Source organism: Bos grunniens, chromosome 5 (assembly GCF_055505025.1).
Source record: "Bos grunniens cultivar Pamir isolate PY7600 chromosome 5, Bosgru_T2T1.0, whole genome shotgun sequence".
NCBI classification, from domain to species: domain Eukaryota; kingdom Metazoa; phylum Chordata; class Mammalia; order Artiodactyla; family Bovidae; genus Bos; species Bos grunniens.
This window is the reverse complement of record NC_141169.1, coordinates 7,052,278-7,076,624: the sequence shown is the minus strand read 5'-3', so window position 1 is coordinate 7,076,624 and position 24,347 is coordinate 7,052,278. Positions and strand designations below refer to the sequence as shown.

Genomic DNA, 24,347 nt, shown 5'->3' with positions numbered 1-24,347 from the left:
TTTTTCACTGTTCGAAACACTTTTAGATCTGCTTCAAATTTTATTTGTAAACCAAAATAGTATTATCCAGAATTGCCCACCCCACCCTGAAAGAGATTTGGCTCCTGCCAAAAATCAAATCTGTCCTTAAAGACTGACATCTTGCTTTCATTGGGGATTATTCAATAGTAGGGGCCACAGGCTTCAATCATAGGTTATCACAAAAGTCAATGTTCAAACTGCTTTAGCAATGGCAACTTCAATGTTAATATTTGTATAATTTTGAGAAGGAAATGGCAACCCACTCCAGTGTTTTTGCCTGGAGAATTCCATGGACAGAGGAGCCTGGCAGGCTACAGTCTATGGGGTTGTAAGAGTCTGACACGACTAAGTGACTAAGCACACCTATAGCTGTACAGGTAACTTCCTTGGAGAGATCCAACAAATTCCTGTTTTGTTCTACTGTTAATCGGTCATGTTACATCACAGTGACACTGCCCACATCCACGTCTGTACCCTCAGGTGTGCAGATCTGCATTTGCGAGCTTGTGTCGATCAGTGGCAACTGGCATTCTTTAATATCCTTGAGACTGCTAGATGACCTGAAACAGCTCATAAAAATTTGACCCTCAAGCCAATGCTTTATTAGACTGAAAAACTGGCTTTACCTACCGGTAATCCTGCGTGTTCATTGGAAGGACTGATGCTGAAGCTGAAACTCCAGTACTTTGGCCACCTCATGCGAAGAGTTGACTCACTGGAAAAGACCCTGATGCTGGGAGGGATTAGGGGCAGGAGGAGAAGGGGACAAGAGAGGATGAGATGGCTGGATGGCATCACTGACTCGATGGACATGAGTTTGGGTGAACTCCAGGAGTTGGTGATGGACAGGGAGGCTTGGCATGCTGCGATTCATGGGGTCGCAAAGAGTCGGACACTACTGAGCAACTGAACTGAATTCCTCTTTCTTATTGCCCTATTTTTTAAAATTTTTTTAAACACCAAAATGATTTTGTACTGGGGTACAGCCAACTAACAATATTGTGATCATTTCAGGTGAACAGTGGAGTGACTCAGCCATACATATACATGTATCCATTCTCCCCCAAAGCCCCCCCCATCCAGGCTGGCGCATAACATTGAACAGAGTTTCATATGCTATACAATAAGTCTGTTGGTTATCCATTTCAAATATAGCAATGTGCATGACCTTCCCAAAGTCCCCTTTTTGAAGTCTGTGAGTCTCTGTACATTCCACATATAAGAGATGTCATATGCTATTTCTCCGTCTTGGTCTGACTTACTTCACTTAGTACGACAATCTCTAGGTCCGTCCTTGTTGCTGCAAATTCCTTGCTCAGTCTTCATACTCATCGTATCACTGACTATTTATCTCAGATTATCTTAATTCTCTGTTTGTTGCTCCTTCTCCCTATTAAGACTCTAAGCTCCACTTGAGTAGGATTTTCTGGGTCCTACTCTGCTCCAGAGCCCAACGCCTGCAACATAAAAAAAAGTTTAAACTATTCAGGAGAGAGAGAGGGCTAAGTCTGAAGTGTAGACATTAGCCACTACCTCCAAGTTAGCTTATACTTACAGTCACCTTTGGGGGTGGGGAATCATGTTAAAAATGGCTTGCTAACTGTAAACGTTTAAAATTAAATGTGATCTGGTTTGGACATTTCTCCATTTTTAAAGATATTGGGAGTCCCAAGAAATGGAACTGGCTTGTGCACTCTCTACCTCAAAAAGGTCCTGAACAAGATGGAAAATTCTAGCTTCTAGCTACTTGACCTTGAATATACTTTGAAACTTTGGCCACATAGATCCAGTTCAGTTCAGTCGCTCAGTCTTGTCCGACTCTTTGCAACCCCATGAATCACAGCACACCAGGCCTCCCTGTCCATCACCATCTCCCGGAGTTCACTCAGACTCATGTCCATCGAGTCAGTGACGCCATCCAGCCATCTCACCCTCTGTCGTCCCCTTCTCCTCCTGCCCCCAATCCCTCCCAGCATCAGAGTCTTTTCCAATGAGTCAACTCTTCGCATGAGGTGGCCAAAGTACTGGAGTTTCAGCTTTAGCATCATTCCTTCCAAAGAAATCCCAGGGCTAATCTCCTTCAGAATGGACTGGTTGGATCTCCTTGCAGTCCAAGGGACTCTCAAGAGTCTTCTCCAACACCACAGTTCAAAAGCATCAATTCTTCAGTGCTCAGCTTTCTTTACAGTCCAACTCTCACATCCATACATGACCACTGAAAAAACCATAGCCTTGACTAGACGGACCTTTGTTGGCAAAGTAATGTCTCTGCTTTTGAATATGCTGTCTAGGTTGGTCATAACTTTCCTTCCAAGGAGTAAGCATCTTTTCATTTCATGGCTGCAATCACCATCTGCACTGATTTTGGAGCCCAAACAAATAAAGTCTGACACTGTTTCCACTGTTTCCCCATCTATTTCCCATGAAGTGATGGGACCAGATGCCATGATCTTCATTTTCTGAATGTTGAACTTTAAGCCAACTTTTTCACTCTCCTCTTTCACTTTCATCAAGAGGCTTTTTAGTTCCTCTTCACTTTCTGCCACAATTGCACTCATCTCACACACTAGTAAAGTAATGCTCAAAATTCTCCAAGCCAGGCTTCAGCAATACGTGAACCGTGAACTTCCTGATGTTCAAGCTGGTTTTCCAAAAGGCAGAGGAACCAGAGATCAAATTGCCAACATCCACTGGATCATGGAAAAAGCAAGAGATTTCCAGAAAAACATCTATTTCTGCTTTATTGACTATGCCAAAGCCTTTGACCGTGTGGACCACAATAAACTGTGGAAAATTCTGAAAGAGATGGGAATACCAGACCACCTGACCTGCCTCTTTAGAAACCTATATGCAGGTCAGGAAGTAACAGTTCAAACTGGACATGGAACAACAGACTGGTTCCAAATAGGAAAAGGAGTACATCAAGGCTGTATATTATCACCCTGCTTATTTAACTTCTATGCAGAGTACATCATGAGAAACGCTGGGATGGAAGAAGCACAAGCTGGAATCAAGATTGCCAGGAGAAATATCAATAACCTCAGATATGCAGAGGAGAAGACAATGGCAACCCACTCCAGTACTCTTGCCTGGAAAATCCCATGGATGGAGGAGCCTGGTAGGCTGCAGTCCATGGGGTCGCTAAGAGTCGGACATGACTGAGCGACTTTACTTTCACTTTTCACTTTCATGCATTGGAGAAGGAAATGGCAACCCACTCCAGTGTTCTTGCCTAGAGAATCCCAGGGACGGGGGAGCCTGGTGGGCTGCGGTCTCTGGGGTCGCACAGAGTCGGACACGACTGAAGCGACTTAGCAGCAGCAGCAGATATGCAGATGACACCACCCTTATGGCCACCTAGATTAATAATTTATAAAATGGAATCATAATCTCTACCCCGCCTATTGCACCATACTGTTCAGAGGAGCAAATTTGGAAAGGCCCGGAAAGCTGTGAGGAGTGTCCCTGGGAGGAGCTTCGGTGGGAGGACCAGAACACGGGCGGCGGGGGGCGGCTTGGGGGAGGGGGGGAGGCGATCCGCCTCCCACGGCAGCTCCGGGCCTGGGCGGAGCCATCCGCCTGCGGAGCAAGAAGTGCGTGTCCCGCTGTGTTCTTATGGCCACCAGCTATCCAATTCCGAGATGTTAGAAATGATAGCTACTATGGCCACTGTTTTTTCACCCTTGGTAGCCATCTTTACAACAGAAGGGGCTGAAATAAACTGGTCTGTTTGACTGTCACTTATTTTATGGAGTTAAGAGCTCACCACTAACTCCAGGGAAATGAACAGAGGGTGGAGCTAAAAGGAAAAGGCAGCGTGTTCGCTGAGAAATTGGCGTTTTTTCAAAGTCAATGGCCAGTGAATTAAAAAAAAAAAGTCTTCATGCTTCTAGGCACTGTGGATCACAGGTGAGGCCTCATCTCTGTGCTCCTCAGAGCTAGTCAGCTGTAGCCAGTCTATTATCAAAAGCAATTGAAAGCATCTGACACAAAAGAAGGAGAATGGAAGAGGGGTTGGGGCAGGCTGCGAGGGGGCGGGGGGGGGGGGGGTAGGTCAAAGAAAGTCAATTTGGTCTGCATGTGCTTATCAAATAATAAAAGGGGAAAAAAGGAATGTCTGTTTTGAGTTTGACAAGGACTAGAATAAAGCAAGAGGCAGAAGTATTTATTAAAATGTCTGCTGTCTTCAAAACCTCCTAAGTAAGTAATTTCACCAGTTTTCCTCAAATAGATAACGAACTTGATTTTTCCCCTGGGTTCTCACCCCTTTGCTCGCTCTTACAACCTGTCCTTCAACATAGAGTTTAAATTTTCTTGACCAGATACTAAATTATATATATATATATACACACACACACACACATTTCAAAAGGCCTGATTTCTAGTTTCTCAAAAAATTGAAACGTGTGGCAACAATGGACATCCAGGGTTCTGTTCTCCACCCCTCCTTCCTTCCCTGTCTTCTCCTGTCCTCCCTCTTCTCTCCCCTTTTCTGTGCTGGGGAAAGTCTCTACCCCACTTTCTCTCCCCTCTCCTTGCTGTCTCTCACTGTCTCTCCTGTTCTCTCATTAAAAACCTGAGTCCATCTTATTTATTTAGATTTCCTGCCTGGCCCCGTTGATTCCTGAATTTTTTACCCCAGACCATGAGGCGGATAGTGTCTTTGTTTGGATTTCCTTTGTTTACACTACATTTTAAAAGGTTTCCTGCTTCTGAGTTTTTGTCTTAATGTCAATATAATATGACCACCTTAATAGTAAAAGACTAGGAAGACAGAATTTATTTAAACATATTTCGGTGATGCAAATACAGAATGCCTTTACTTTGTGTAAATAGAACAAAGGCATTAGAATTGTGAATGGAAAATATATATACTAAGAAAAAAGTTAGCAAATTTCACCAAACTCAGAGGTCCATTCAAATGAATCTGTAGATAAGAGAACCTGATTTTATTAAGCTTCTAACTTGGAGGACCTCATTTTATAGTGATAGAGCATAATAAACTATAGTTTTTTTTTAAGGGTGTGCTTATGTAACTGAATATTGCATATTGTAAACCAGTTATGTGGTGGGGCTATCAGTACCACAAATGAAGTCCCTGGTTGTAGATCAGGAGCTCCTAAACTTGGAATCACCTTGGATGTTTTAAAGGAAAAAAAAGTCTAACTCCACTCCAACAGTTTAGGATTTAACTGGCGTGCACTGTGGCCTGGATATTGGGATTTTAAAGTTTCCCAGGTGCTTCTAAAATGTGAGAAAATTTTAGAAGCGCCGCTGTAGCCGTTGCTTTGGTTATAATTAAATCTTAGTGCTGCTGCTTCATAAAGCCAGTCCTATTTGTTGAAATTAAAATCATCTGCATATTCCCAAACCTGAAGGGAGAGGCAACTCCTCCAAAAAGGTGCAATATGTCACTAAGCTCAGGATTTGAGAGAATAGCCGGCCTCAGGGCAAATCATTTTACCCCAAAGGAACTATCTGACCAATAAGAGAATTTCCACAGCCCTACCAAAACTCTGACAAGTTAATTCCTGAACTGAGGCTTGCTATCCCCATTTGTAAAATGGAAACAGCAGTTCCTTCTTTTGAAGGTTGTTCTAAAGGTAAATGAGATCATGTATGTGAAGTAATATTTGGTTCTTAATAAATAGTAACTTTTTTAAAAATTCAATATTAGTGATTTTAGTTGTTTCCAAAGCCATTGCCAATAATTCTAGCTAGTTTTAATCTCTCCCCCCTTACATTACAAAGCACAGCAATCTCAAATGACTTTGTATTGCTCTACAACTGTTCAATGAATGTGGTCTTACCGGATAGACAAGACTTATTTGCAAGAAAGGGAAATTAAACTGATCATTTAACAGCAATGATAAAACCTGTGTGCTTCTCACACAATTGAATACAACAGATTAAGTTGAGAGACTTGACCCTAAAGTTCTTCAAGGAAACTGGCCATGAGTTGTAAGGTGGTGTCCAGACAACCAGTGAGTAACGAGTTGGGGAGAGAGACTGTGGATACGCATTTTCCTTTTCAAAGGCAGACTAACCCGTATTTTGTATATGACTTTTTTGCTGCAGCTGTAACAAATTACCAGAAACTTGGTCTCTTATACAACACAAATTCATCTCACCGTTCTGGATGTTATGAAAGGTAACAGAATATGCCTCCCCCAAATATGCTACTTTGGCATACTTATTATTTTGAGCTGTAGGTAGTTGCAAAACAGCAAAGGCAGGGAGACGCTTTTTTCTGATCTCCCCTTTTTTCTTATCTGCTTAAGGACAGAACCTCCAAAAGGAACTCAACTGTTATAAATTCCCCTCCCCAGGAGTTTCCTTAGCCCGGGAGGAGACTAGTGGCTGACGTCATACTCAGACAGACTTTGTCACAAAATGTCCTGTCTCCCATCTGTACTCCCAAGGGCCTATTTATCGTTCATAAGAATTATTTGCTCTCCCCTAAGAGGTATACACCCCATTTCCCCTTTCCCTATTAAAATGGTATTTGATCCTGAATCATAAAGCTGCCTCTTTTAATTACTCATTTTCCTGGCTATCTTCTGAGATATGTGCATGCTAAATCAGTTCATTTCCTGCCTCCTGAGAAATCTGTATGCAGGTCAAGAAGCAACAGTTAGAAGTGGACATGGAACAAGACTGGTTTCAAATCAGGAAAGGAGTACGTCAAGGCTGTATATTGTCACCCTGCTTATTCAACTTACATGCAGAGTATATCATGCAAAATGCCAGGCTAGATGAAGCACAAACTGAAATCAAGATTGCCAGGAGAAATATCAATAACCTCAGATACACAGATGACACCACCCTTATGGCAGAAAGTGAAGAACTAAAGAGCTTCTTGATGAAAGTGAAACAGGAGAGCGAAAAAGTTGACTTAAAGCTCAACATTCAGAAAACTAAGATCATCACATCCAGTCCCATCACTTCATGGCAAATAGATGGTGAAACAATGAGAGATTTTATTGTGGGGGGTTCCAAAATCACTGTAGATGGTGACTGCAGCCATGAAGTTAAAAGATGCTTGCTCCTTGGAAGAAAAGCTATGACCAACCTAGACAGCAAATTAAAAAGCAGGGACATTACTTTGCCAACAAAGGTCCATCACATCAAAGCTATGGTTTTTCCAGTAGCCATGTATGGATGTGAGAGGTGGACTAGAAAAGAAAAGCTGCACACTGAAGAATTGATACTTTTGAACTGTGGTATTGGAGAAGACTCTTGAGAGTCCTTGGACTGCAAGAAGATCAAACCAGTCAATCCTAAAGGAAATCAGTCCTGAATGTTCATTGGAAGGACTGATGCTGAAGCTGAAACTCCGATACTTTGGCCACCTGATGCAAAGCGCTAACTCATTGGAAAAGACCCTGATGCTGGGAAAGATTGAAGGTGGGAGGAGAAGGGGATGACAGAGGATGAGGTGGTTGGATGGCATCACTGACTGGATGGACATGTATATTTCCATTAGACCCAGTTTCATCATCATTTTGTTTAAATTCTTGATATTCTTACTACCTTTAAATTCTTGATATTCTTACTACCTTTAAATTCTTGATATTCTTACTACCAATATACTTTATAAATTGCTGAGAGGGATGTTAATGTCATCCACTATGATTATAGGTTTGTAAATTTCTTTTTATAATTTTGTCACTATTTTAAACATACATTTTACCACTAGTGCCAACTGGGAAGCCCATCTCCTGAGGTATACATGTTAATAAACTTCTGCTTGTTTTTCTCCTGTTAATGTCTTTTAATACAGGAAGTCTCAGAAAGTTAGAAGAAAAATTATTTTTTCTTCTCTACAGTTAGAAATAGGACATGGATCCCACCTGTTTAAGAGCGAGATGCTGGCAGGCGCATTACTTTCTGGGAACTCAAGAGGGGCCTCTTTTGCCTTGTCTTTTCCAGTTTCTCCAGTCCGCTTTCCTTCGCTCTTGGCTCCCTTTCTGCTTTTTCAAAGCTGACAAGGTGAAGCAGGGTCCTTCGCCATGCTGCCGATTCTCTGATTCTCATCTCCAGAGCCGCAGCTCCCTCTTTGTCTCCTCTGTCTCTCACAAGCTTTGAAGGACGCTTGTGATTAGAATGGGCCCACCTGGATATAATTCACGGTCCATTCCCTATTTGAAGGCTAGCTGATTAGTGATTTACTCCATCTGCCCCTTTGCCATGTAACATAACATTCACGTAGCAGTGCACTGCAGGTGGTGACTGCAGCCGTGAGATTAAGACGCTTCCTCCCTGGAAGGAAAGTTATGACCAACCTAGATAGCATGTTCAAAAGCAGAGACATGACTTTGCCAACAAAGGTCCATCTAGTCAAGGCTATGGTTTTTCCTGTGGTCATGTATGGATGTGAGAGTTGGACTGTGAAGAAGGCTGAGCACCGAAGAATTGATGCTTTTGAACTGTGGTGTTGGAGAAGACTCTTGAGAGTCCCTTGGACTGCAAGGAGATCCAACCAGTCCATTCTGAAGGAGATCAGCCCTGGGATTTCTTTGGAAGGAATGATGCTAAAGCTGAAACTCCAGTACTTTGGCCACCTCATGCGAAGAGTTGACTCATTGGAAAAGACTCTGATGCTGGGAGGGATTGGGGGCAGGAGGAGAAGGGGACGACAGAGGGTGAGATGGCTGGATGGCATCACTGACTCGATGGACGTGAGTCTGAGTGAACTCCGGGAGGTGGTGATGGACAGGGAGGCCTGGCGTGCTGCTTCATGGGGTTGCAAAGAGTCGGACACAATTGAGCGGCTGATCTGATCTGATCTGATCTGATGGGAAGAGATGTGCAACTGGACTGCCAGATAGGTTGCCATCAGCAATCATTTTCTCGCTCCGTTCAGTCAAACATGACTGTTACCCCAGCTCTCGGGGTAGGAGGTAGACCTCTTTGGGGAGCACTGTTCTGCCTGTCCCATTTTGAACTCATCCTGAGGAGTTAATTAGGCCCAAGAGTTTATAAAGAAGTAGGTCCTGGTGCAAGATGGGTTCCATAACAGTAACCGACCAAGTCTTCTTGCTGACAGGACAATCAGGCCCCTTCTCCTCTATACCTGATCCACGGCAGATGTTGCTAAGCACACCCTCAGGATCTTTCTCCACACAGCATAATAGGTAATCACCAGTACAGTCAATCAGACTTGGCAAGCAAACTGAAATCTGTTTTCCATACTAAAACTGAACAAACGTAGTGGAAAGAGACTTTCTCTCGGGGCCTTTTTTGGTATAACTTGCTGATCTGATGTTTTTACATTGGCAGACAAAAGGAGTCCCAGCTGGCCTAAATAAAGAGATCATAATATGACAGTAAATAAATGGAATAATTTATTCAATCCTTGACAGAAGTCTCTTTCTATGATACTTTGTGGAGCACTCAAATAGTAACTAAAGAAGTCTGTATTTATAACTGGCCCTGCCCACACAATGCAAAGCCTTCTCTTGAGATTTTTCTGATGATGAATTTTTTTTCTTTCCTAAGAGGATATTTTGCTTAAATATTTGACGGTATGCTTATATGTAGGTATTTGAAAGCTTTTATTATTTCTAAAATAGAACATTATGATCTTTTACACACAATCCGTAATTGTGGTAGTGAATTTTGGAAAAACAAAGAAGAAACAAAAAAGAAAAACCACACAGAATTCTGTCAGAAGTACAGTCTGGTTTTCATTCTGCCAGATATGTTTACATTCATTTATTCATTCAACACATTTTTATTGAGCCTTGGTGCCATGCACTATTCTAGGTTTTGTTGTTGTTCAGTCGCTGCGTCTTGTCCAACTCTTTGCAACCACATGGACTGCAGCACGCCAGGCCTCCCTGTCCATCACCATCTCCTGGAGTTTGCCCAAATTCATGTCCATAGAGTCAGTGATGCCATCCAGCCATCTCACCCTCTGCTGCCCTCTTTTCCTTTTGCCTTCAATCTTTCATCAGCGTCTTTTCCAGTGAGTCAGCTCTTCACATCAGGCGGCCAAAGTATTGGAGCTTCAGCATCAGTCCTTCCAATGAGTATTCAGGGTTGATTTCCCTTAGGATTGACTGGTTTGATCTCCTTGCAGTCCAAGGGACTCTAAGAGTCTTCTCCAACACCACAATTGAAAGCATCAGTTCTTCGGTGTTCAGCCTTCTTTATGATCCAACTCTCATCCATACATGACTACTCGAAAAACCATATGGAAAGGTCCATATGGACCTTTAAGTGTATATTATGGAAAAAAAAAAAAACACAAAAATTTATTCCCTCAATGAGCTCAGTTATGTACAGGGAAAAAAAAATTATACCAAAAACGATACTATATTTTTCAAATTGTTTGTAACTCACTTTTTTGACATGCTTGTTTTTTTCTTTAAACTATTCCTCTAATTTTGTCAGGCTTTTGTAGTTTTCCCAACAGTCTTGATCACCCTGAGAGACAGGATGATCATGGATTGCTAATTATGTAATTAGCAGTTCACTCGTTCAGTCTTGACTCCTCTTTATAAGATTTGATGGTCTGTGATTGGGAAGAAACCTCCCACAGAGAATGCTGTGAAATCGAGGGTTCAGGATGGGGAGCATGTGATTTTTTTTTAAATAAAATTTTTGAAAAAAAAAAAAAAAAAAAGCTAACCTAGGGAACTGAAGAGAACTTCATTCTGTCTGCTTCCAGTTATCTATTGTCACACTATGTGTCTTCCTAAAGCTTAGTACCTTAGGAGAACAGCAATCATTTTACTATTATTAACTCTCATAATTCTCAAGGTTTACTCAACTCAAGGGGCAAGTTCCCTCTTGGAGCCTGTTTTTCATGCAGCCTGACAATTTTGGGTACTGGAGTCACCTTCTATCTTTCTTCATTCACATGGCCCGTTGCTGATGGCCATTGGCTAGGATGTCAGCCAAAGCTGTGGTCTGGAGCACCAACACACAGCCTCTCTGTGTGGCCTGCCTTCTTTGAACAAGGTGGTGGAAGCTGTATCATAGCCTTTTATGAGGTAGCCTCACAAGTCACATAGGGTCAGTTCCTCCATAGTTACAGGCCCATCAGATTCAAGAAGAAACAGAGATGCCATTTCTTAACAGGAGGAGCATCAGCATCCCATTGTAAGGGGTGGATTGTGGCGAGCATCTTTGGAGAATGCAATGTGCCACAGGTCTCAAGTGTCTTACACCACTCACCCATGTGATAAAATCAGGGATACCAAACTTCCAGGATCACTGTAAGTTTAAGAGGAAAAGTGCTATCACTCTCAAGGCTCTCTAAAAAATGCAACTCAAAGATTCATTCTGGTAAAAAAAAAAAAACTCCAACAATTGGATAACCAACTAGTCTACTGTTCCCTATATTTATCTTACGGATCCACACTTAAGAGTATTGTTACTTATGTGCTAAGTCGCTTCAGTTATGACTGAATCTTTGCGACCCTATGGACTGTAGCCTGCCAGGCTCCATAGGATTTTCCTGGCAAGAATAAAAGTGGATTGCCATTTCCTTCTCCATTAAGAGTATTAATTGATGATAAAATGACTTGATCAGATTTTTTTTGTCTTTAATTTGCAAAACTCACCTTGAGAAAGTGACACATAGAGAAATAATCTTTCCTATGTATGAAACATGGGAAGAATCATGAGCTAAATTCATCATCCATGGCTATTAAAATTATAAAGTAAGTTAATTTAAGAAAGCCCTTAAATGGGTTCCAGACATCTTTGGGATCTCCATGTACATCACTGTGAAAAGATAAACACATTAAATAAATCAGATTACTCTTACCTAAAAAGTCAGATAAGAATTTAGAGAAATAATTAGTACTTGGTAAAACAACTATTTACAATAGCCCAAGACATGCAATGTCTACTAACAGAGGAAAAGATAAAGGTGATGTGGTGCATGCTAAGTCACTTCAGTCGTGTCCAACTCTTTGTGACTGTATGGACCGTAGCTCACCAGGCTCCTCTGTCCATGGGATTCTCCAGGCAAGAATACTGGAGAAGGCTGCTGTGCCCTCCTCCAGGGGATCTTCCCAACCCAGGGATCGAACCTGCATCTCTTAAGTCTCCTGAATTGGCAGGCAGGCTCTTTACCACTAGTGCCATCTGGGAAGCCTGTATATGTGTGTGTATATATATATATATATATGGAAATATATATATATATGGAATATATATAAAATGGAATTTTACTTAGCCATTCAGTTCAGTTCACTCAGTCATGTCCAACTCTTTGCAACCCCATGGACTGCAGCACAAAAAGAATGAAATATTGCCATTTGCAGCCACATGGATGGACCTAGAAATTAGCATACTAAGTGAAGTAAGGCAGAAAGACAAAGAAAATATAATATCACTTATATGTGGAATCTAAAAAAAAAAGATACAAAACAGAAACAGACCCAGAGACAGAGAAAACAAATTTATGATTGCCAAAGAGAAAGGGGGAGAGGGATAAATTAGGAGGTTGGGATTAACAGATATACACATTAGTAGATACAAAACAGATAATCAACAAGGGCCTGATATATAGCACAGGGAACTCTACTCAATATTTTGTAATAATCTATATGGGAAAAGAATCTGAAAAAGAATATATATGTGTATAACTGAATCACTGTGCTATATACCTGAAACTAACATGACATTGTAAATCAACTATACTTCAATATATAAAGAAAGGAAAAAATAAAGAAAAAATACTTGCTATAATGAATCAACATTTTACCCTTTTATTTCAATTCTTAATGAACACCTATGATATATCTGGTTCAAATACTATGTATTCATGTCATACTAGTTATTTAGGAAATAAAGTAATATTAAAATAATCGATACTCTTATCAGTTTAATAGTACAAATAAAATCCTATTATAGTAAATACCATTATGAAGAAGTATACTCTGTAGCAGGTATTTATACTATGATACTATAGTAGACTATCCACTACATCACTGCATTATTGATCTAATCTCAACACACTTTTCCTGTTGCTTAGCCAAAAGAGTGACTTTACAGGTTCATAACTGATTCCTGTGGAGGGCAGAATCAAGCTGGATGGTAGCTAAACGCCACTCATTTCTTTTGTCCGGATGTCAAGCAGCACTGACTTCTTCCCATGTCATGTGAATTCTCAAATCCTCACTTTAAAAGTCAACATAAAGAAGGAAACGTGCTTTCTTTCTGAGTTCAGTCCTTTTTCCCTATTAATTCACCACAGTGAATATTTTTTTTATGATTTCACTTATTTATTTATGGCTGTGCTGGGTCGTTGTTGCTCAGGAGTTTCAGCTCCCGGGGTCTAGAACACAGGCTCAATAGTTGCAGAGCACGGACTTAGTTGCTCTGTGACATGAAGGATCTTTCCAGATCAGGGATTAAATCTCCCTGCATTGGCAGGCAGATTCTTTACCACTGAGCCACCAAGGAAGCCCCACAATGAATATTAATTGTTTCTTTCAAACCTGTTTCTAATCATGAGTTCATTAAAACTGAAGTTCTTGTTTTAAATTTTTTTTTATTCTCTAGAGCGCATTAGAATGCAGGTTGACTCCTGTGATCTCTAAGAACATTCTGCATTAATTAGTTGATAAAATCAACCTAAGAAATCTGAGATTTTGTGCATGGTGTGCTCACTTTATGAACTTAATGGGCCATTTCATCTAACAAGGGGGAAAAACAGATGAGAGAAAACTATCACAAACTTGTGAAATTTTGTCCTCTACTGTTCTCTGGTTCAGAGGTTTGGGTTTGGTTTGGTTTGGTCTTGCTGGTGAAAGGACATACGTATCAGGAGCTTGTTCACCATCACTGCCCCGACAAAAAGATACCCGGGCCAAAACCCTATTTTCCTGGAATCGCAGCCTTTCCTCCCCATCACTAAAGACAGTTTAGGGAACTCACACCACTCAGGTTTCTTTCCAGAAAACTCAATTTTCTTTGTTGAATCATACACTTACACAGGGAGAGGAAATGATGAAAAAGTTTTCTTCCTCTTCTCAGAATAGACTGATTGCTTCTATGGGTCCATGTGTGGGGATTAGAATCCCTTGTGGGCTTTCTAGGGTCTTTAGTGAATACTTACGGCTTTGTCTTTTATTATTTAGAATTTCAAATGATCTAGGAGAGCTCATGAAGCTTGAATTTTTGCCTTAATGTCTGATATTGTAACTACCATAGTGACCAGTTGTTTTCCTCCAGATACTTTTTTTTTTAAACTACATGATAATCATATATTAACCACTCTTTTTTTTTTTTAAGTCTTATACATCTGCTTAGGCCTTCTTAGGTCACAGAAGCATAATGGTTTAGCGAGACAAAAGTCATCATTTCTTCTGATGATATAAAATAGGGGAGAAGAAAGAATATTAGTTAGATTGATTCATTCTCAGTTTTCCAAATCTGTCATAAAGTATCAAGGTTTCACTTCATAGGCATTCAATACTTATATCTGGGAAACCAATTTCTAAAACCCGAGTAAATCGGCCTTTTCATGATGGGCCTTACTCTGGTTTGACTTCATATTTTTTCCCATATTTTGTTCATTCACTCTGCCAATATTCATGAGGTACCTAATATATTCCAAGCCTTGTGCATTAGGCTGGGAGCTCAAGACAAGTGAAACAAACACAATTCCCGGTCCTCAGAGAGTTTACAATTTAGCAGGGAAACAGACAATAACCACTCACAAAACAATGTGTTTATACAGGATGCACTTAAAAGAATGGTTTATGCCACAAACATTCCAGACACTGTACAAGGTGGTAGGAATAGAACAGATAACAACAACCAAAAAGACACAAACACTGTCCCTATGAACTTCAGTCAAGGAGATAGGCCTGAATCAGATGTAATACAGATACAAGTCGAATATTATATAATTTAGAACCCTTTCAACTCCAAGTAGCCAAAAACCCAACTTACACTGGCATAAGCAAAAAAAGGGTGTTTATTGATTCATGTAATATACAAGCCAAAGGCTAGTTGAGGTGGGGATTGGTATAAGCTAAGCTAAGCTAAGCTAAGTCGCTTCAGTCGTGTCCGACTCTGTGCGACCCCAGAGACCGCAGCCCACCAGGCTCTTCCATCCCTGGGATTCTCCAGGCAAGAACAGTGGAGTGGGTTGCCATTTCCTTCTCCATTGCATGAAAGTGGAAAGTGAAAGTGAAGTTGCTCAGTCGTGTCTGACTCTTAGCGACCCCATGGACTGCAGCCTACCAGGCTCCTCCATCCATGGGATTTTCCAGGCAAGAGTACTGGAGTGGGGTGCCATTGCCTTCTCCGGGGGATTGGTATAGGGGCTCAAAAAATAAGACTGGTACCTGGTACCTCCCCTTATTTCAGCCCTGCTTTTACCTGTGTTTGGTTTCATCCTCACACTGAAATCCATTAGTAAAAGAAGAGTGTTTCTCTTCTTGCAACAAATACCCTGGGCACGAAGCTCACCAGGCCACCTTCCCTAAGCGGCTCCTGGTCAGGGCACATGGGTGCCTGGTGGGCGGGGCCAGCGTCACACGTGAGGCCTTAGCGGTGGGGCTAGGCAGGTTCCCAGAGACACCTGCGCAGTGAGAGAGGGGAGGCAGGTCAGGCCCCAGAGGAAAGAGGGGCTGCCTTACCCCAGGGAGTCTGAACATTGGCGGCCAAAGCCCTCTAGCCACGCTCCACGGCAGTTTCCCGTCCAGTCCAGTCTCCATGTGCTGTCCTACTCCTGGGGACAAACACAACAGCCAAAATTCCATCAAAAGCGATTTCTATCCTTACTGCTGCTGCTGCTAAGTCGCTTCAGTCGTGTAGACGGCAGCCCACTAGGCTCCGCCGTCCCTGGGATTCTCCAGGCAAGAACACTGGAGTGGTTTGCCATTTACTGATGCCTCTCAAAGCTTGCCTAGTGTGATTCGATTCGCAGTCCTAACGCACACCCTGACGATCCCTTTTCCCTTCCCTCTCTCTGTCTCTCATATCCAACATCACCCCACTGCCTCTCGGCAACCCTGCTCTCCAGCTCCTCCCCAAAGTTCTCTCAACCCGAACTCATGCCCCTGCAGCCTATCCCTCAGTTTTCCAGCCTCAGCTCGCTTTGTCTGGGATCCACTTTCCCCTCTCCTCTAGTATTTTCCACCCCCCAGCCTAGATCTTCCAGGCTTACCTGTTTCTCAAGTTTTCTCTCCACGTATCACCCTCATCTGCATAATAAAGGTCAGAATACCATTACACAGTGGGGGATGGGGGGAAGGGATGAACCCATTAGTTATGAAAGATTGGACTATTTTCAGCTGAAGAAGCGAAGAATATGAGCACTTTTAATGTCTTTTCTTCTGTCTCTGCCATCCAAACAATCACATTCCACAGTACATAATTTCAAACTGTGACAAGAATCTGGAAAGCAGGTAGAGGACACATTGGCGGACTTATGGATTAAGATCTAAAGAATGAACACGAATGAACTAAGTGAACGAGCTCAGCAGGTGAGACAGTGTTCTGGAAAGGAGACACATCGTTGGACAGGATAAGCCTGGGGAAGGTAGAACCGAAAAGCAGCAAGAGTGTTCAGATGAGGAAGCAGGACGTGGAATAAGGCCAAGGGCCATATCCAGGTAATCCCCAAACAGTGGACAGCAAAGGAGCAACACCAAGGACCCAACAGGAGAGTGGCCCGAAAGGTCTGCAGAGTGTCCTTCAGTCCCAGGCAGACAAAGGAGAGTACTTTTAATAGTGTTGCTAAGCCCCAGGCTTGAAAGAAAGAAATCCCTTTTTGAATACTCTGTGCCTGGGTTGCTATGCTATAGCGATCTGAGTTATGTAAGCGCTCTGAGAAGAAAGAAATGAAAAGTGCCTTCAGCTCAGTGTCTCTTGGCTGAACTTGTTAGTCATCTTTCTGTGATACGCTAAGTCAGAAGAGGAATCACTGCCAAAATCATTTTGCTGTTATGATTAGTTCAAGTTTCTAATCTTTCACTGCCCTGCTTTTGGAGAGAAATTTAATGCTAATAGGGGATAAAAAGTTAACTTGTTTATTTGCTGAAGAGTCCAGGGGGGCAAAAAACCTGGTTTATTTGCCCAAGTGTTTACAGATATGGATGGGTTTAAATCTGCCATCTTGCAATTTGTTTTCTAGTTGACTTATCTATTCTTTGTTCCTTTTTTAAAAAATATTTTTCTACTTTCTTTTGAGTTGAGTGTTTTTATGGTTCCATTTTATTTCCTTTGGTAGCTTGTTAAGGTTATTTCCTTTTGTTGCTTTAGGTTTTACAGTATATGTCTATTACAGTCAACTTTCAAGAAATAATGTACCACTTCAGAGTATAAACCAACAAAGGTCCGTCTAGTCAAGGCTATGGTTTTTCCTGTGGTCATGTATGGATGTGAGAGTTGGACTGTGAAGAAGGCTGAGCGCCGAAGAATTGATGCTTTTGAACTGTGGTGCTGGAGAAGACTCTTGAGAGTCCCTTGGACTGCAAGGAGATCCAACCAGTCCATTCTGAAGGAGATCAGCCCTGGGATTTCTCTGGAAGGAATGATGCTAAAGCTGAAACTCCAGTACTTTGGCCACCTCATGCGAAGAGTTAACTCATTGGAAAAGACTCTGATGCTGGGAGGGATTGGGGGCAAGAGGAGAAGGGGACGACAGAGGGTGAGATGGCTGGATGGCATCACTGACTCGATGAAAGTGAGTCTCAGTGAACTCCGGGAGTTTGTGATGGACAGGGAGGCCTGGCGTGCTGCGATTCATGGGGTTGCAAAGAGTCGGACACGACTGAGCAACTGATCTGATCTGATCAGAGTATAAAAACCTTACAATAGGACACTCATTTTCCTACCTCTGTGTATGCTATTGTCATGCATGTTACTTCTACTTACATTATAAGCCCTATAATACATCATATACATTGCACTATTTTCTTGTTAAGCAACTGATTATCTTTTAGACAGATTTTCAAAATAAGGAAAAAAATGGTCTTTTCTACTTACCTATGTACTGTTTCTAGAGCTCTTCATTCCTTTAAGTAGCTCCAGTTTTCCTTCTAGTATCATTTTCCTTCTGTTTGAACATGTTTTTTTTTTAACATTTTTAAAACATTTTTAAACGTTTTAACATTTTTTTAACATTTTAACAAAAATGTTTTTTAACATTTCTTTTGGTTCAAGTCTTCTGTGAGCTTTTATATGCCTGAAAGTAACTTTATTTAACTTTCCTTTTTGAAAGATTTTTTGTTTGTTTGTTTTTGAATTCTAGCTTGGCAGATTTTTTTTCCTTTCAGTACTTTAAAGATGTTGATCCACCATCTTGTGGCTTGCATTGCTTTCCATAAGAAATCTGTGATCATTCTTCCTTTGGTTTCCCCTCTGCATAGATTGTGATGTTTCCCCTCTGACTGCTTTTAAGATGTTTTTCATTGTCATTAATTTTAAATATTTTGATTACAATATGCCTTGGTATGGCTTTCATGTTTCTTATTCTTAGAGTTTGTTGAATTTCTTGGATTTATAGATTCATGGTTTTCATGAAATTTGGAAAATTTCTGGTCAATATTTTAAAATATTCTTTCTGCCCTTCTCTTTCAGGGACTTGATCAGTCCCTGATCAGTGTATTTGATCACTCAAGGTTGTCCTGAAGCTCACCAATGATCTACTAATTTTTTTCCTCACACTCTTGCTTTTGTCAATATTCAGCTGGAGATTTCAGGAGGAGCATCTGCAGTTCTCTAGACTTTTCTTTCTGTGTAGTTTTATCTGCTGTTCTACTAGGAAAATCTAGGCACCTTGGTCTCCCTGGACTCTCAACTCCATCTCCGTTACTCAGTGAGAGAAGCAGGCCCTTCCTGGGGTCCTCCTCTTCCTTTCGCCTAGAATCTCTCTCTACATGCTAAGCTGGAACAGTTGTAGGGATCATTTGATTTGTTTTCCACTTCTCAGGATGACGTCCTGAGCTGCCTGATGTCCAGTGTCTGAAAACCATTGTTTCATACATTTTGTCCAGTATTTCCTTTTTTTTTTTCAGGTAAGAGGATAGATAAATCTGGTCCCTGTTCCATGTTATATGCTGAAAGCGGAAGTTTTAAACTGTGTGAAAAAGTGATTCTCAAACTTTTGTATGCAAGCGTTAACTGGTAGGCTTATTAAAACACAGGGCACAGTGGTAAAGAATCCATATGCCAATGCAGAGACATGAGAGACATGGGTTTGATCCCTTGGTGGGGAAGATCCCCTGAAGAAAGGAATGGCAAACCACTCTGGTATTCTTGCCTGGGGAATTCCTATGACAGAGGAGCCTGGCGGGCTACAGTCCATTAGGGTCACAAAGAGTCGGACATGACTGAGCAATCGAGCACATTAAAACACACGTTAAAACACAGGTTGTTGGACCCTCCCCTAGAGCTCCTAGGTCAGTAGGTATGGGACCTGAGAATCCGCATCTCTAACAAATTCTCCAATAATCCTGAAATATTGGTTCAGGGATCACACTTTGGGAACAGCTGTGTTATACTATTCAACTAAATCCCAGATGATGTTCATCTACAAATCAGCAATACAATGTAAATCACACCGATAATCAAGACAAAACCTGTCAGTCACAGAAATGCAGTCAAGGTCCTTATATAGTGTTGTTTGAATCCATTGGAAGACATGTACAAGAACTACAAACCTGTTCCTGCCCTTTTATCTGGTAAATCCAGGTAATAAACTCCATAGAAATCATGTAGGTGAATCTTTCCCAAGTGATATTTCTTAGACCACTAGTACTCAGGTGGTACAGTGGTGAAGAATCTGCCTGCCAATGCAGGAGACAAAAGAGACAGGGGTTTGATCCCTGGGTTGGGAAGATTTCTTGGAGAAGAAAATGGCAACCCAGTCTGGTATTCTTGCCTGGGAAATCTCATGGACAGAGGAGCCCAGCGGGCTACAGTCTATGGGGTCACAAAGAGTCAGACACAACTGAGCACACACACATTTGTCATTCATCATTTGAACTGTTAATAGGTGCTGTGTGAAAGATGTTTATAGTCAAATAAGGTTCAGATCAGATCAGATCAGTCGCTCAGTTGTGTCCGACTCTTTGTGACCCCATGAATTGCAGCACGCCAGGCCTCCCTGTCCATCACCAACTCCTGGAGTTCACTCAGACTCACATCCATCGAGTCAGTGATGCCATCCAGCCATCTCATCCTCTGTCGTCCCCTTCTCCTCTTGCCCCCAATCCCTCCCAGCATCAGAGTCTTTTCCAATGAGTCAACTCTTCGCATGAGGTGGCCAAAGTACTGGAGTTTCAGCTTTAGCATCATTCCTTCCAAAGAAATCCCAGGGCTGATCTCCTTCAGAATGGACTGGTTGGATCTCCTTGCAGTCCAAGGGATGGACCTATAACATGTTAATGTATTTTATGACTCTTCCAAGGGGAAGATAAAAATAAGAAGTGTTTTCCAAACTGATTTGACCACAGAGCCATTTGTTTTGTAAAACATCTATTAGTAACTTGAGAAACTTTATTGCTCCTTGGAAGCTAGTTTGGGAAATACTGGAGCAGACCCTTGGCTTTTGTAAGTTTATTATTAATGTTAGCTATTTCTCAGAAGATATTTCATTGCTGTAATAATTTGTGGTTCTGCTGGAGTAAGTGTCCATTCCCAGGAAGTGAGTCACTCAGCTAATGAATGAACCCAACCCACTGCCCATAATCCATACCCTAATTTGCTTTGCTGCTCATGACTCAGTAGCTTTTGTAGTAATAAAAATTTGTTTGCTTTGTGAAAATGACCCTGGAAAAAAAAAAGTCAAAGTTTTGGTGGAAGAGAAAAAAAAAAGGAATTGTAGTGTTGGAAGTCATATTAAAAACGGCATCTTAGCAATGAAATAGAAGTTTGGGGATAAATTTTAAAGGCCATCTCCTAAATTTGTCGGGGACTTAGCTCTGTATGCAAATAAGCTCATACTGTAAACTACTCGGAAACCAACAAGAATGATTCATGAATCGCTTTAGTGAGAGACAAAACCTAGCAAGATAAAATGTTACACAAGCAATTGCTAACCGGAATATAACTCCAGAGAAAGCCAAAAAGCCTGGGCAGGTGTATCTGTGAAGCCGCAGGAGGTGAAGACATGAAGTTGGCTTCTAGAATTTAAAGAGGAATTTTATTTTGTATATTATAATGTCAGTAAAGGAGATATGACCTTAGCTGACTATATCTTAAGGAAATGGAATATGTTTCATCCTATGCTAAAGACCTTACAGAAGCCTGAGAAATAAATTTCATGCCTCAGGACATAAAGTTGTAGAGGGAAAAAAATGCTGCTAATCACAATGGTTCTTTTATAAGAACTTAAATTTGTGTTCTTCTTACCCCTTTCATACTCTACTTAGGGCTTTTCTCCATTAACTTCACCTATGTTACCAGTATTTATTAAGGACTAGGTGGTATGATAGTTATAGGAGTTTTAAGTATAAAGAAACCAGTGCCCTGCCTACAGGGACCTCAAGGGTGGAGGACGTGTGAATTACTGCAGCCTGACTGATCCACCACTGTTGTGTTCCTACAGGCTCCCTCACTAAAATGTCAACTCCATAAGGGAAGATATTTGATCCATCACTGTATTTGTGGAATATACTTTAATTGACAAAATGAGTATCCCTTATAATAAAGCTTGAAAACAACTTAGGTATTTAGAGAATTGGGTGAAGCAAAGAGTTAACACAATGAAATACTAGGCAGTAATAAAAATAAGAAATAGTGTCAGAGGGGGAAAACAAATAGGATAGAGTTATACCAGTGAGTTATTAAAGTATCCTGAACTTTGCCTTGTCTAGGTTTGTGCTCTAACTCTTCCCTGCCCACATCTGTAGATGCCCTACCTCTTTAAGGCTCAGCTGAAGCACCACATCCCCCCTCAGGTAGCAAGACTCCTGCATCCCCCCACCCTCAGAATTAACCTCCTAGAAGATGCTGGTGGTCCTTACCCACACACCTCGTGTTTTACCTCCAGTGTTGACAAGTGGATTTCCGACTGCTAGTAGCAGTGTGTCTTTAGTTGGCAGCCTTCTCCAAACCTGGGGAACGCTGCTGTGTGCCCTTGCTTGGCGGGCCAGAAGGCTGGAGAAGTAGCTGCTCCCCACCGGGGCCCCTGTGTTGCTGTATGTAACGTGTCTCACATTATGCTCTTTAGTGGGAGGTTTTGTGACTGCCTTGGCTCTTGTAACCTGCAAAACTGTTTGAGAACAGAAAGCTTTAAATACTGTATTTCCCAGAAGCTAACAAAGTATCTTGCATACAGAAAGTATTTTTAAAAAACTAGATCAACTACATTAATCAAATTGAGTATTTTTAGAAGACAAGCACTGTAGATATCTAACACCTAAATAGTTCACAGCATTCTCTGTGGCATTTAATCAATGGAATAACTTAAGCAAGTTTTTATGAATCACAGTTATTGATTTGAAAATCTTATAATTATTGTTTCAAGGTCAGAGTTTGGCTTTGTGTTTTATGTTGAGTATATTTTAACATTTCCTGATTGAAAGAACTCAGCATCCACTGAGGGAAATAGAGGGGATAAGATCTGAATTGAGTCTGTATTTTTTTTTTTTTTTTTTGGCTGTACCATATGGCTTGTGGGATCTTAATTCCCTGACCAGGGATCTAACCCTGAACTCCCTGCAGTGGAAGCTCAGAGTCCTAACCACTGGACCACGAGGAAATTCTCTGTGTCGCTTAACACAGCATTCAGAAACCCACATGGTCTAACCTCCACTGCCTTTCTCAATTTATCTTCCATACTCTTACCACCTTCCTATACATACAGCTGTGGGATCTTCCTGCAAAAGATTAGTGGTTCATACTTATCTTTGCTTGTTAACAACACTGTGTTGTTGTTAATGCACAGATAACAACTATACAATGTTCTACAGCAATGCAGTGTTCTTATAAAGTGATAATGTTCTTATGAAGATATCGCTTCATAAGAAAAATTATCATTTGAAGAATGGCCATGTATCATATCTTTCATTGATATGATATGATACATGGCAATGAAAAATGGCAATGACAGTGTGATGAGGACAAAAAAAAAATACTCCAAATGATAATCCTTCTTGAGATCCCACTTTTGCTTCCCTATCATTATTATGTTGTCTTTGAGTCTTTATTAACATATGTTCAAGTAGCTAGGAATTTGACATGACCTAAATTTGAATAATGATTTACACGCCTTTCAAAGTCATTTCCCAGGTGTAATTCCGTGGCCAGTATCCTGAAGACCCATATCTACAGGACACAAAAAGGATACCACCTCTATGTCACATAGAATCAAAAGACCATAAACAATAAGCATCATTCTTTTAAGAAAAAACACAAGAAATACTCATTCTTGCTAGAAGTATCAGCCAACAGAGAGAAATGAAAAGGCAGTAAAAACACAGCAATATTTCTGATTAAAGCAAAATACTACCAAAATTTTAGTGCATACCGCTTCAGACTTTTTTGGTATGGTATTTTTAACATAGATATTTAAAGGGCTCATGGTATGTGCATGCTTTTTTCTCCTCTTTTTGCACTCAGTCATGGAACAGGCCGAGCCAGGCACTCCACACAGGCTCACTCGACACCCACTCAAGTTCTAACCCAGCCTTCCATCCTCCAGAGACTACTGGTAGTAGTACTGTTAGTCACTCAGTCGTGTCCGACTATTTGTGACGCCATGGACTGCAGCCCGCCAGGCTCCTCTGCCCATGGGATTCTCCAGGCAAGGATACTGGAGTGATCTCTACCCAAGGATCAAACCTGGGTCTCCCACATTGCAGGCAGATTCTCTACCCCTGCACCACCTGAGAAGCCCAAAGGCTAGAAAGCCAAACATTTCCAAGACTCCCTTGCAGCCTGGCTTCCACAAATAACTGAGTTTCCACCAAACCCAGATGGAAGATACATTCCCTGAGCCAGATTTGGAAGGCAAGTGAGTGACATGAAGTGATGATCATGCTCAGGGATGGCAGATCTACTCTCAGTCTCTAGGATGATAGCCATTGAGAGGCGAGCATGGGCAGACATGGCGTCTCCTTTCACACTGTGCTGGGCTCAGCTATTGTTCTGGGCTCTGTTAGCAACACTTGCAACCCTGCTCCTCTCAGAAATTCTGTGGTCTGCAACTAAGAACCCTAATTAATACCTGTGAAGGCCTTTTCATGTCAAAAAATACAAGTCAAGAAATATTATATAATTGCTACTAGTAGACTCAGAGAATTCTAGAGCTCAGTGGGAACCGAGCAATCAATTAGACTTGGGAAAATATGCTCAAAGAAGTTAAATAACTCACTCGTTTCCCCAGATGGAGAGCAGTGGAG

At 41.4% G+C, this 24,347-nt stretch overlaps 2 long non-coding RNA genes across 6 annotated transcripts in view; one reads left to right on the top strand and one right to left on the bottom strand.

Annotated features, from left to right (window-relative positions):
* LOC147371286 (uncharacterized) overlaps positions 1-8,158 on the bottom strand; it is a 194,721-nt gene extending 186,563 nt beyond the window's left edge. For all 5 annotated transcript variants that reach the window (XR_015163423.1, XR_015163422.1, XR_015163421.1 and 2 more), the window contains exon 1: positions 7,875-8,158. This is a non-coding gene — a long non-coding RNA (uncharacterized LOC147371286). The remainder of the gene's footprint in view (positions 1-7,874) is intronic.
* Positions 4,093-7,881, top strand: LOC147371287 (uncharacterized). Its single transcript, XR_015163425.1, has 3 exons — positions 4,093-4,221; positions 6,100-6,172; positions 6,627-7,881. It is a non-coding gene; the product is annotated as an uncharacterized LOC147371287 (long non-coding RNA).
* Positions 8,159-24,347: the final 16,189 nt, after the last annotated feature.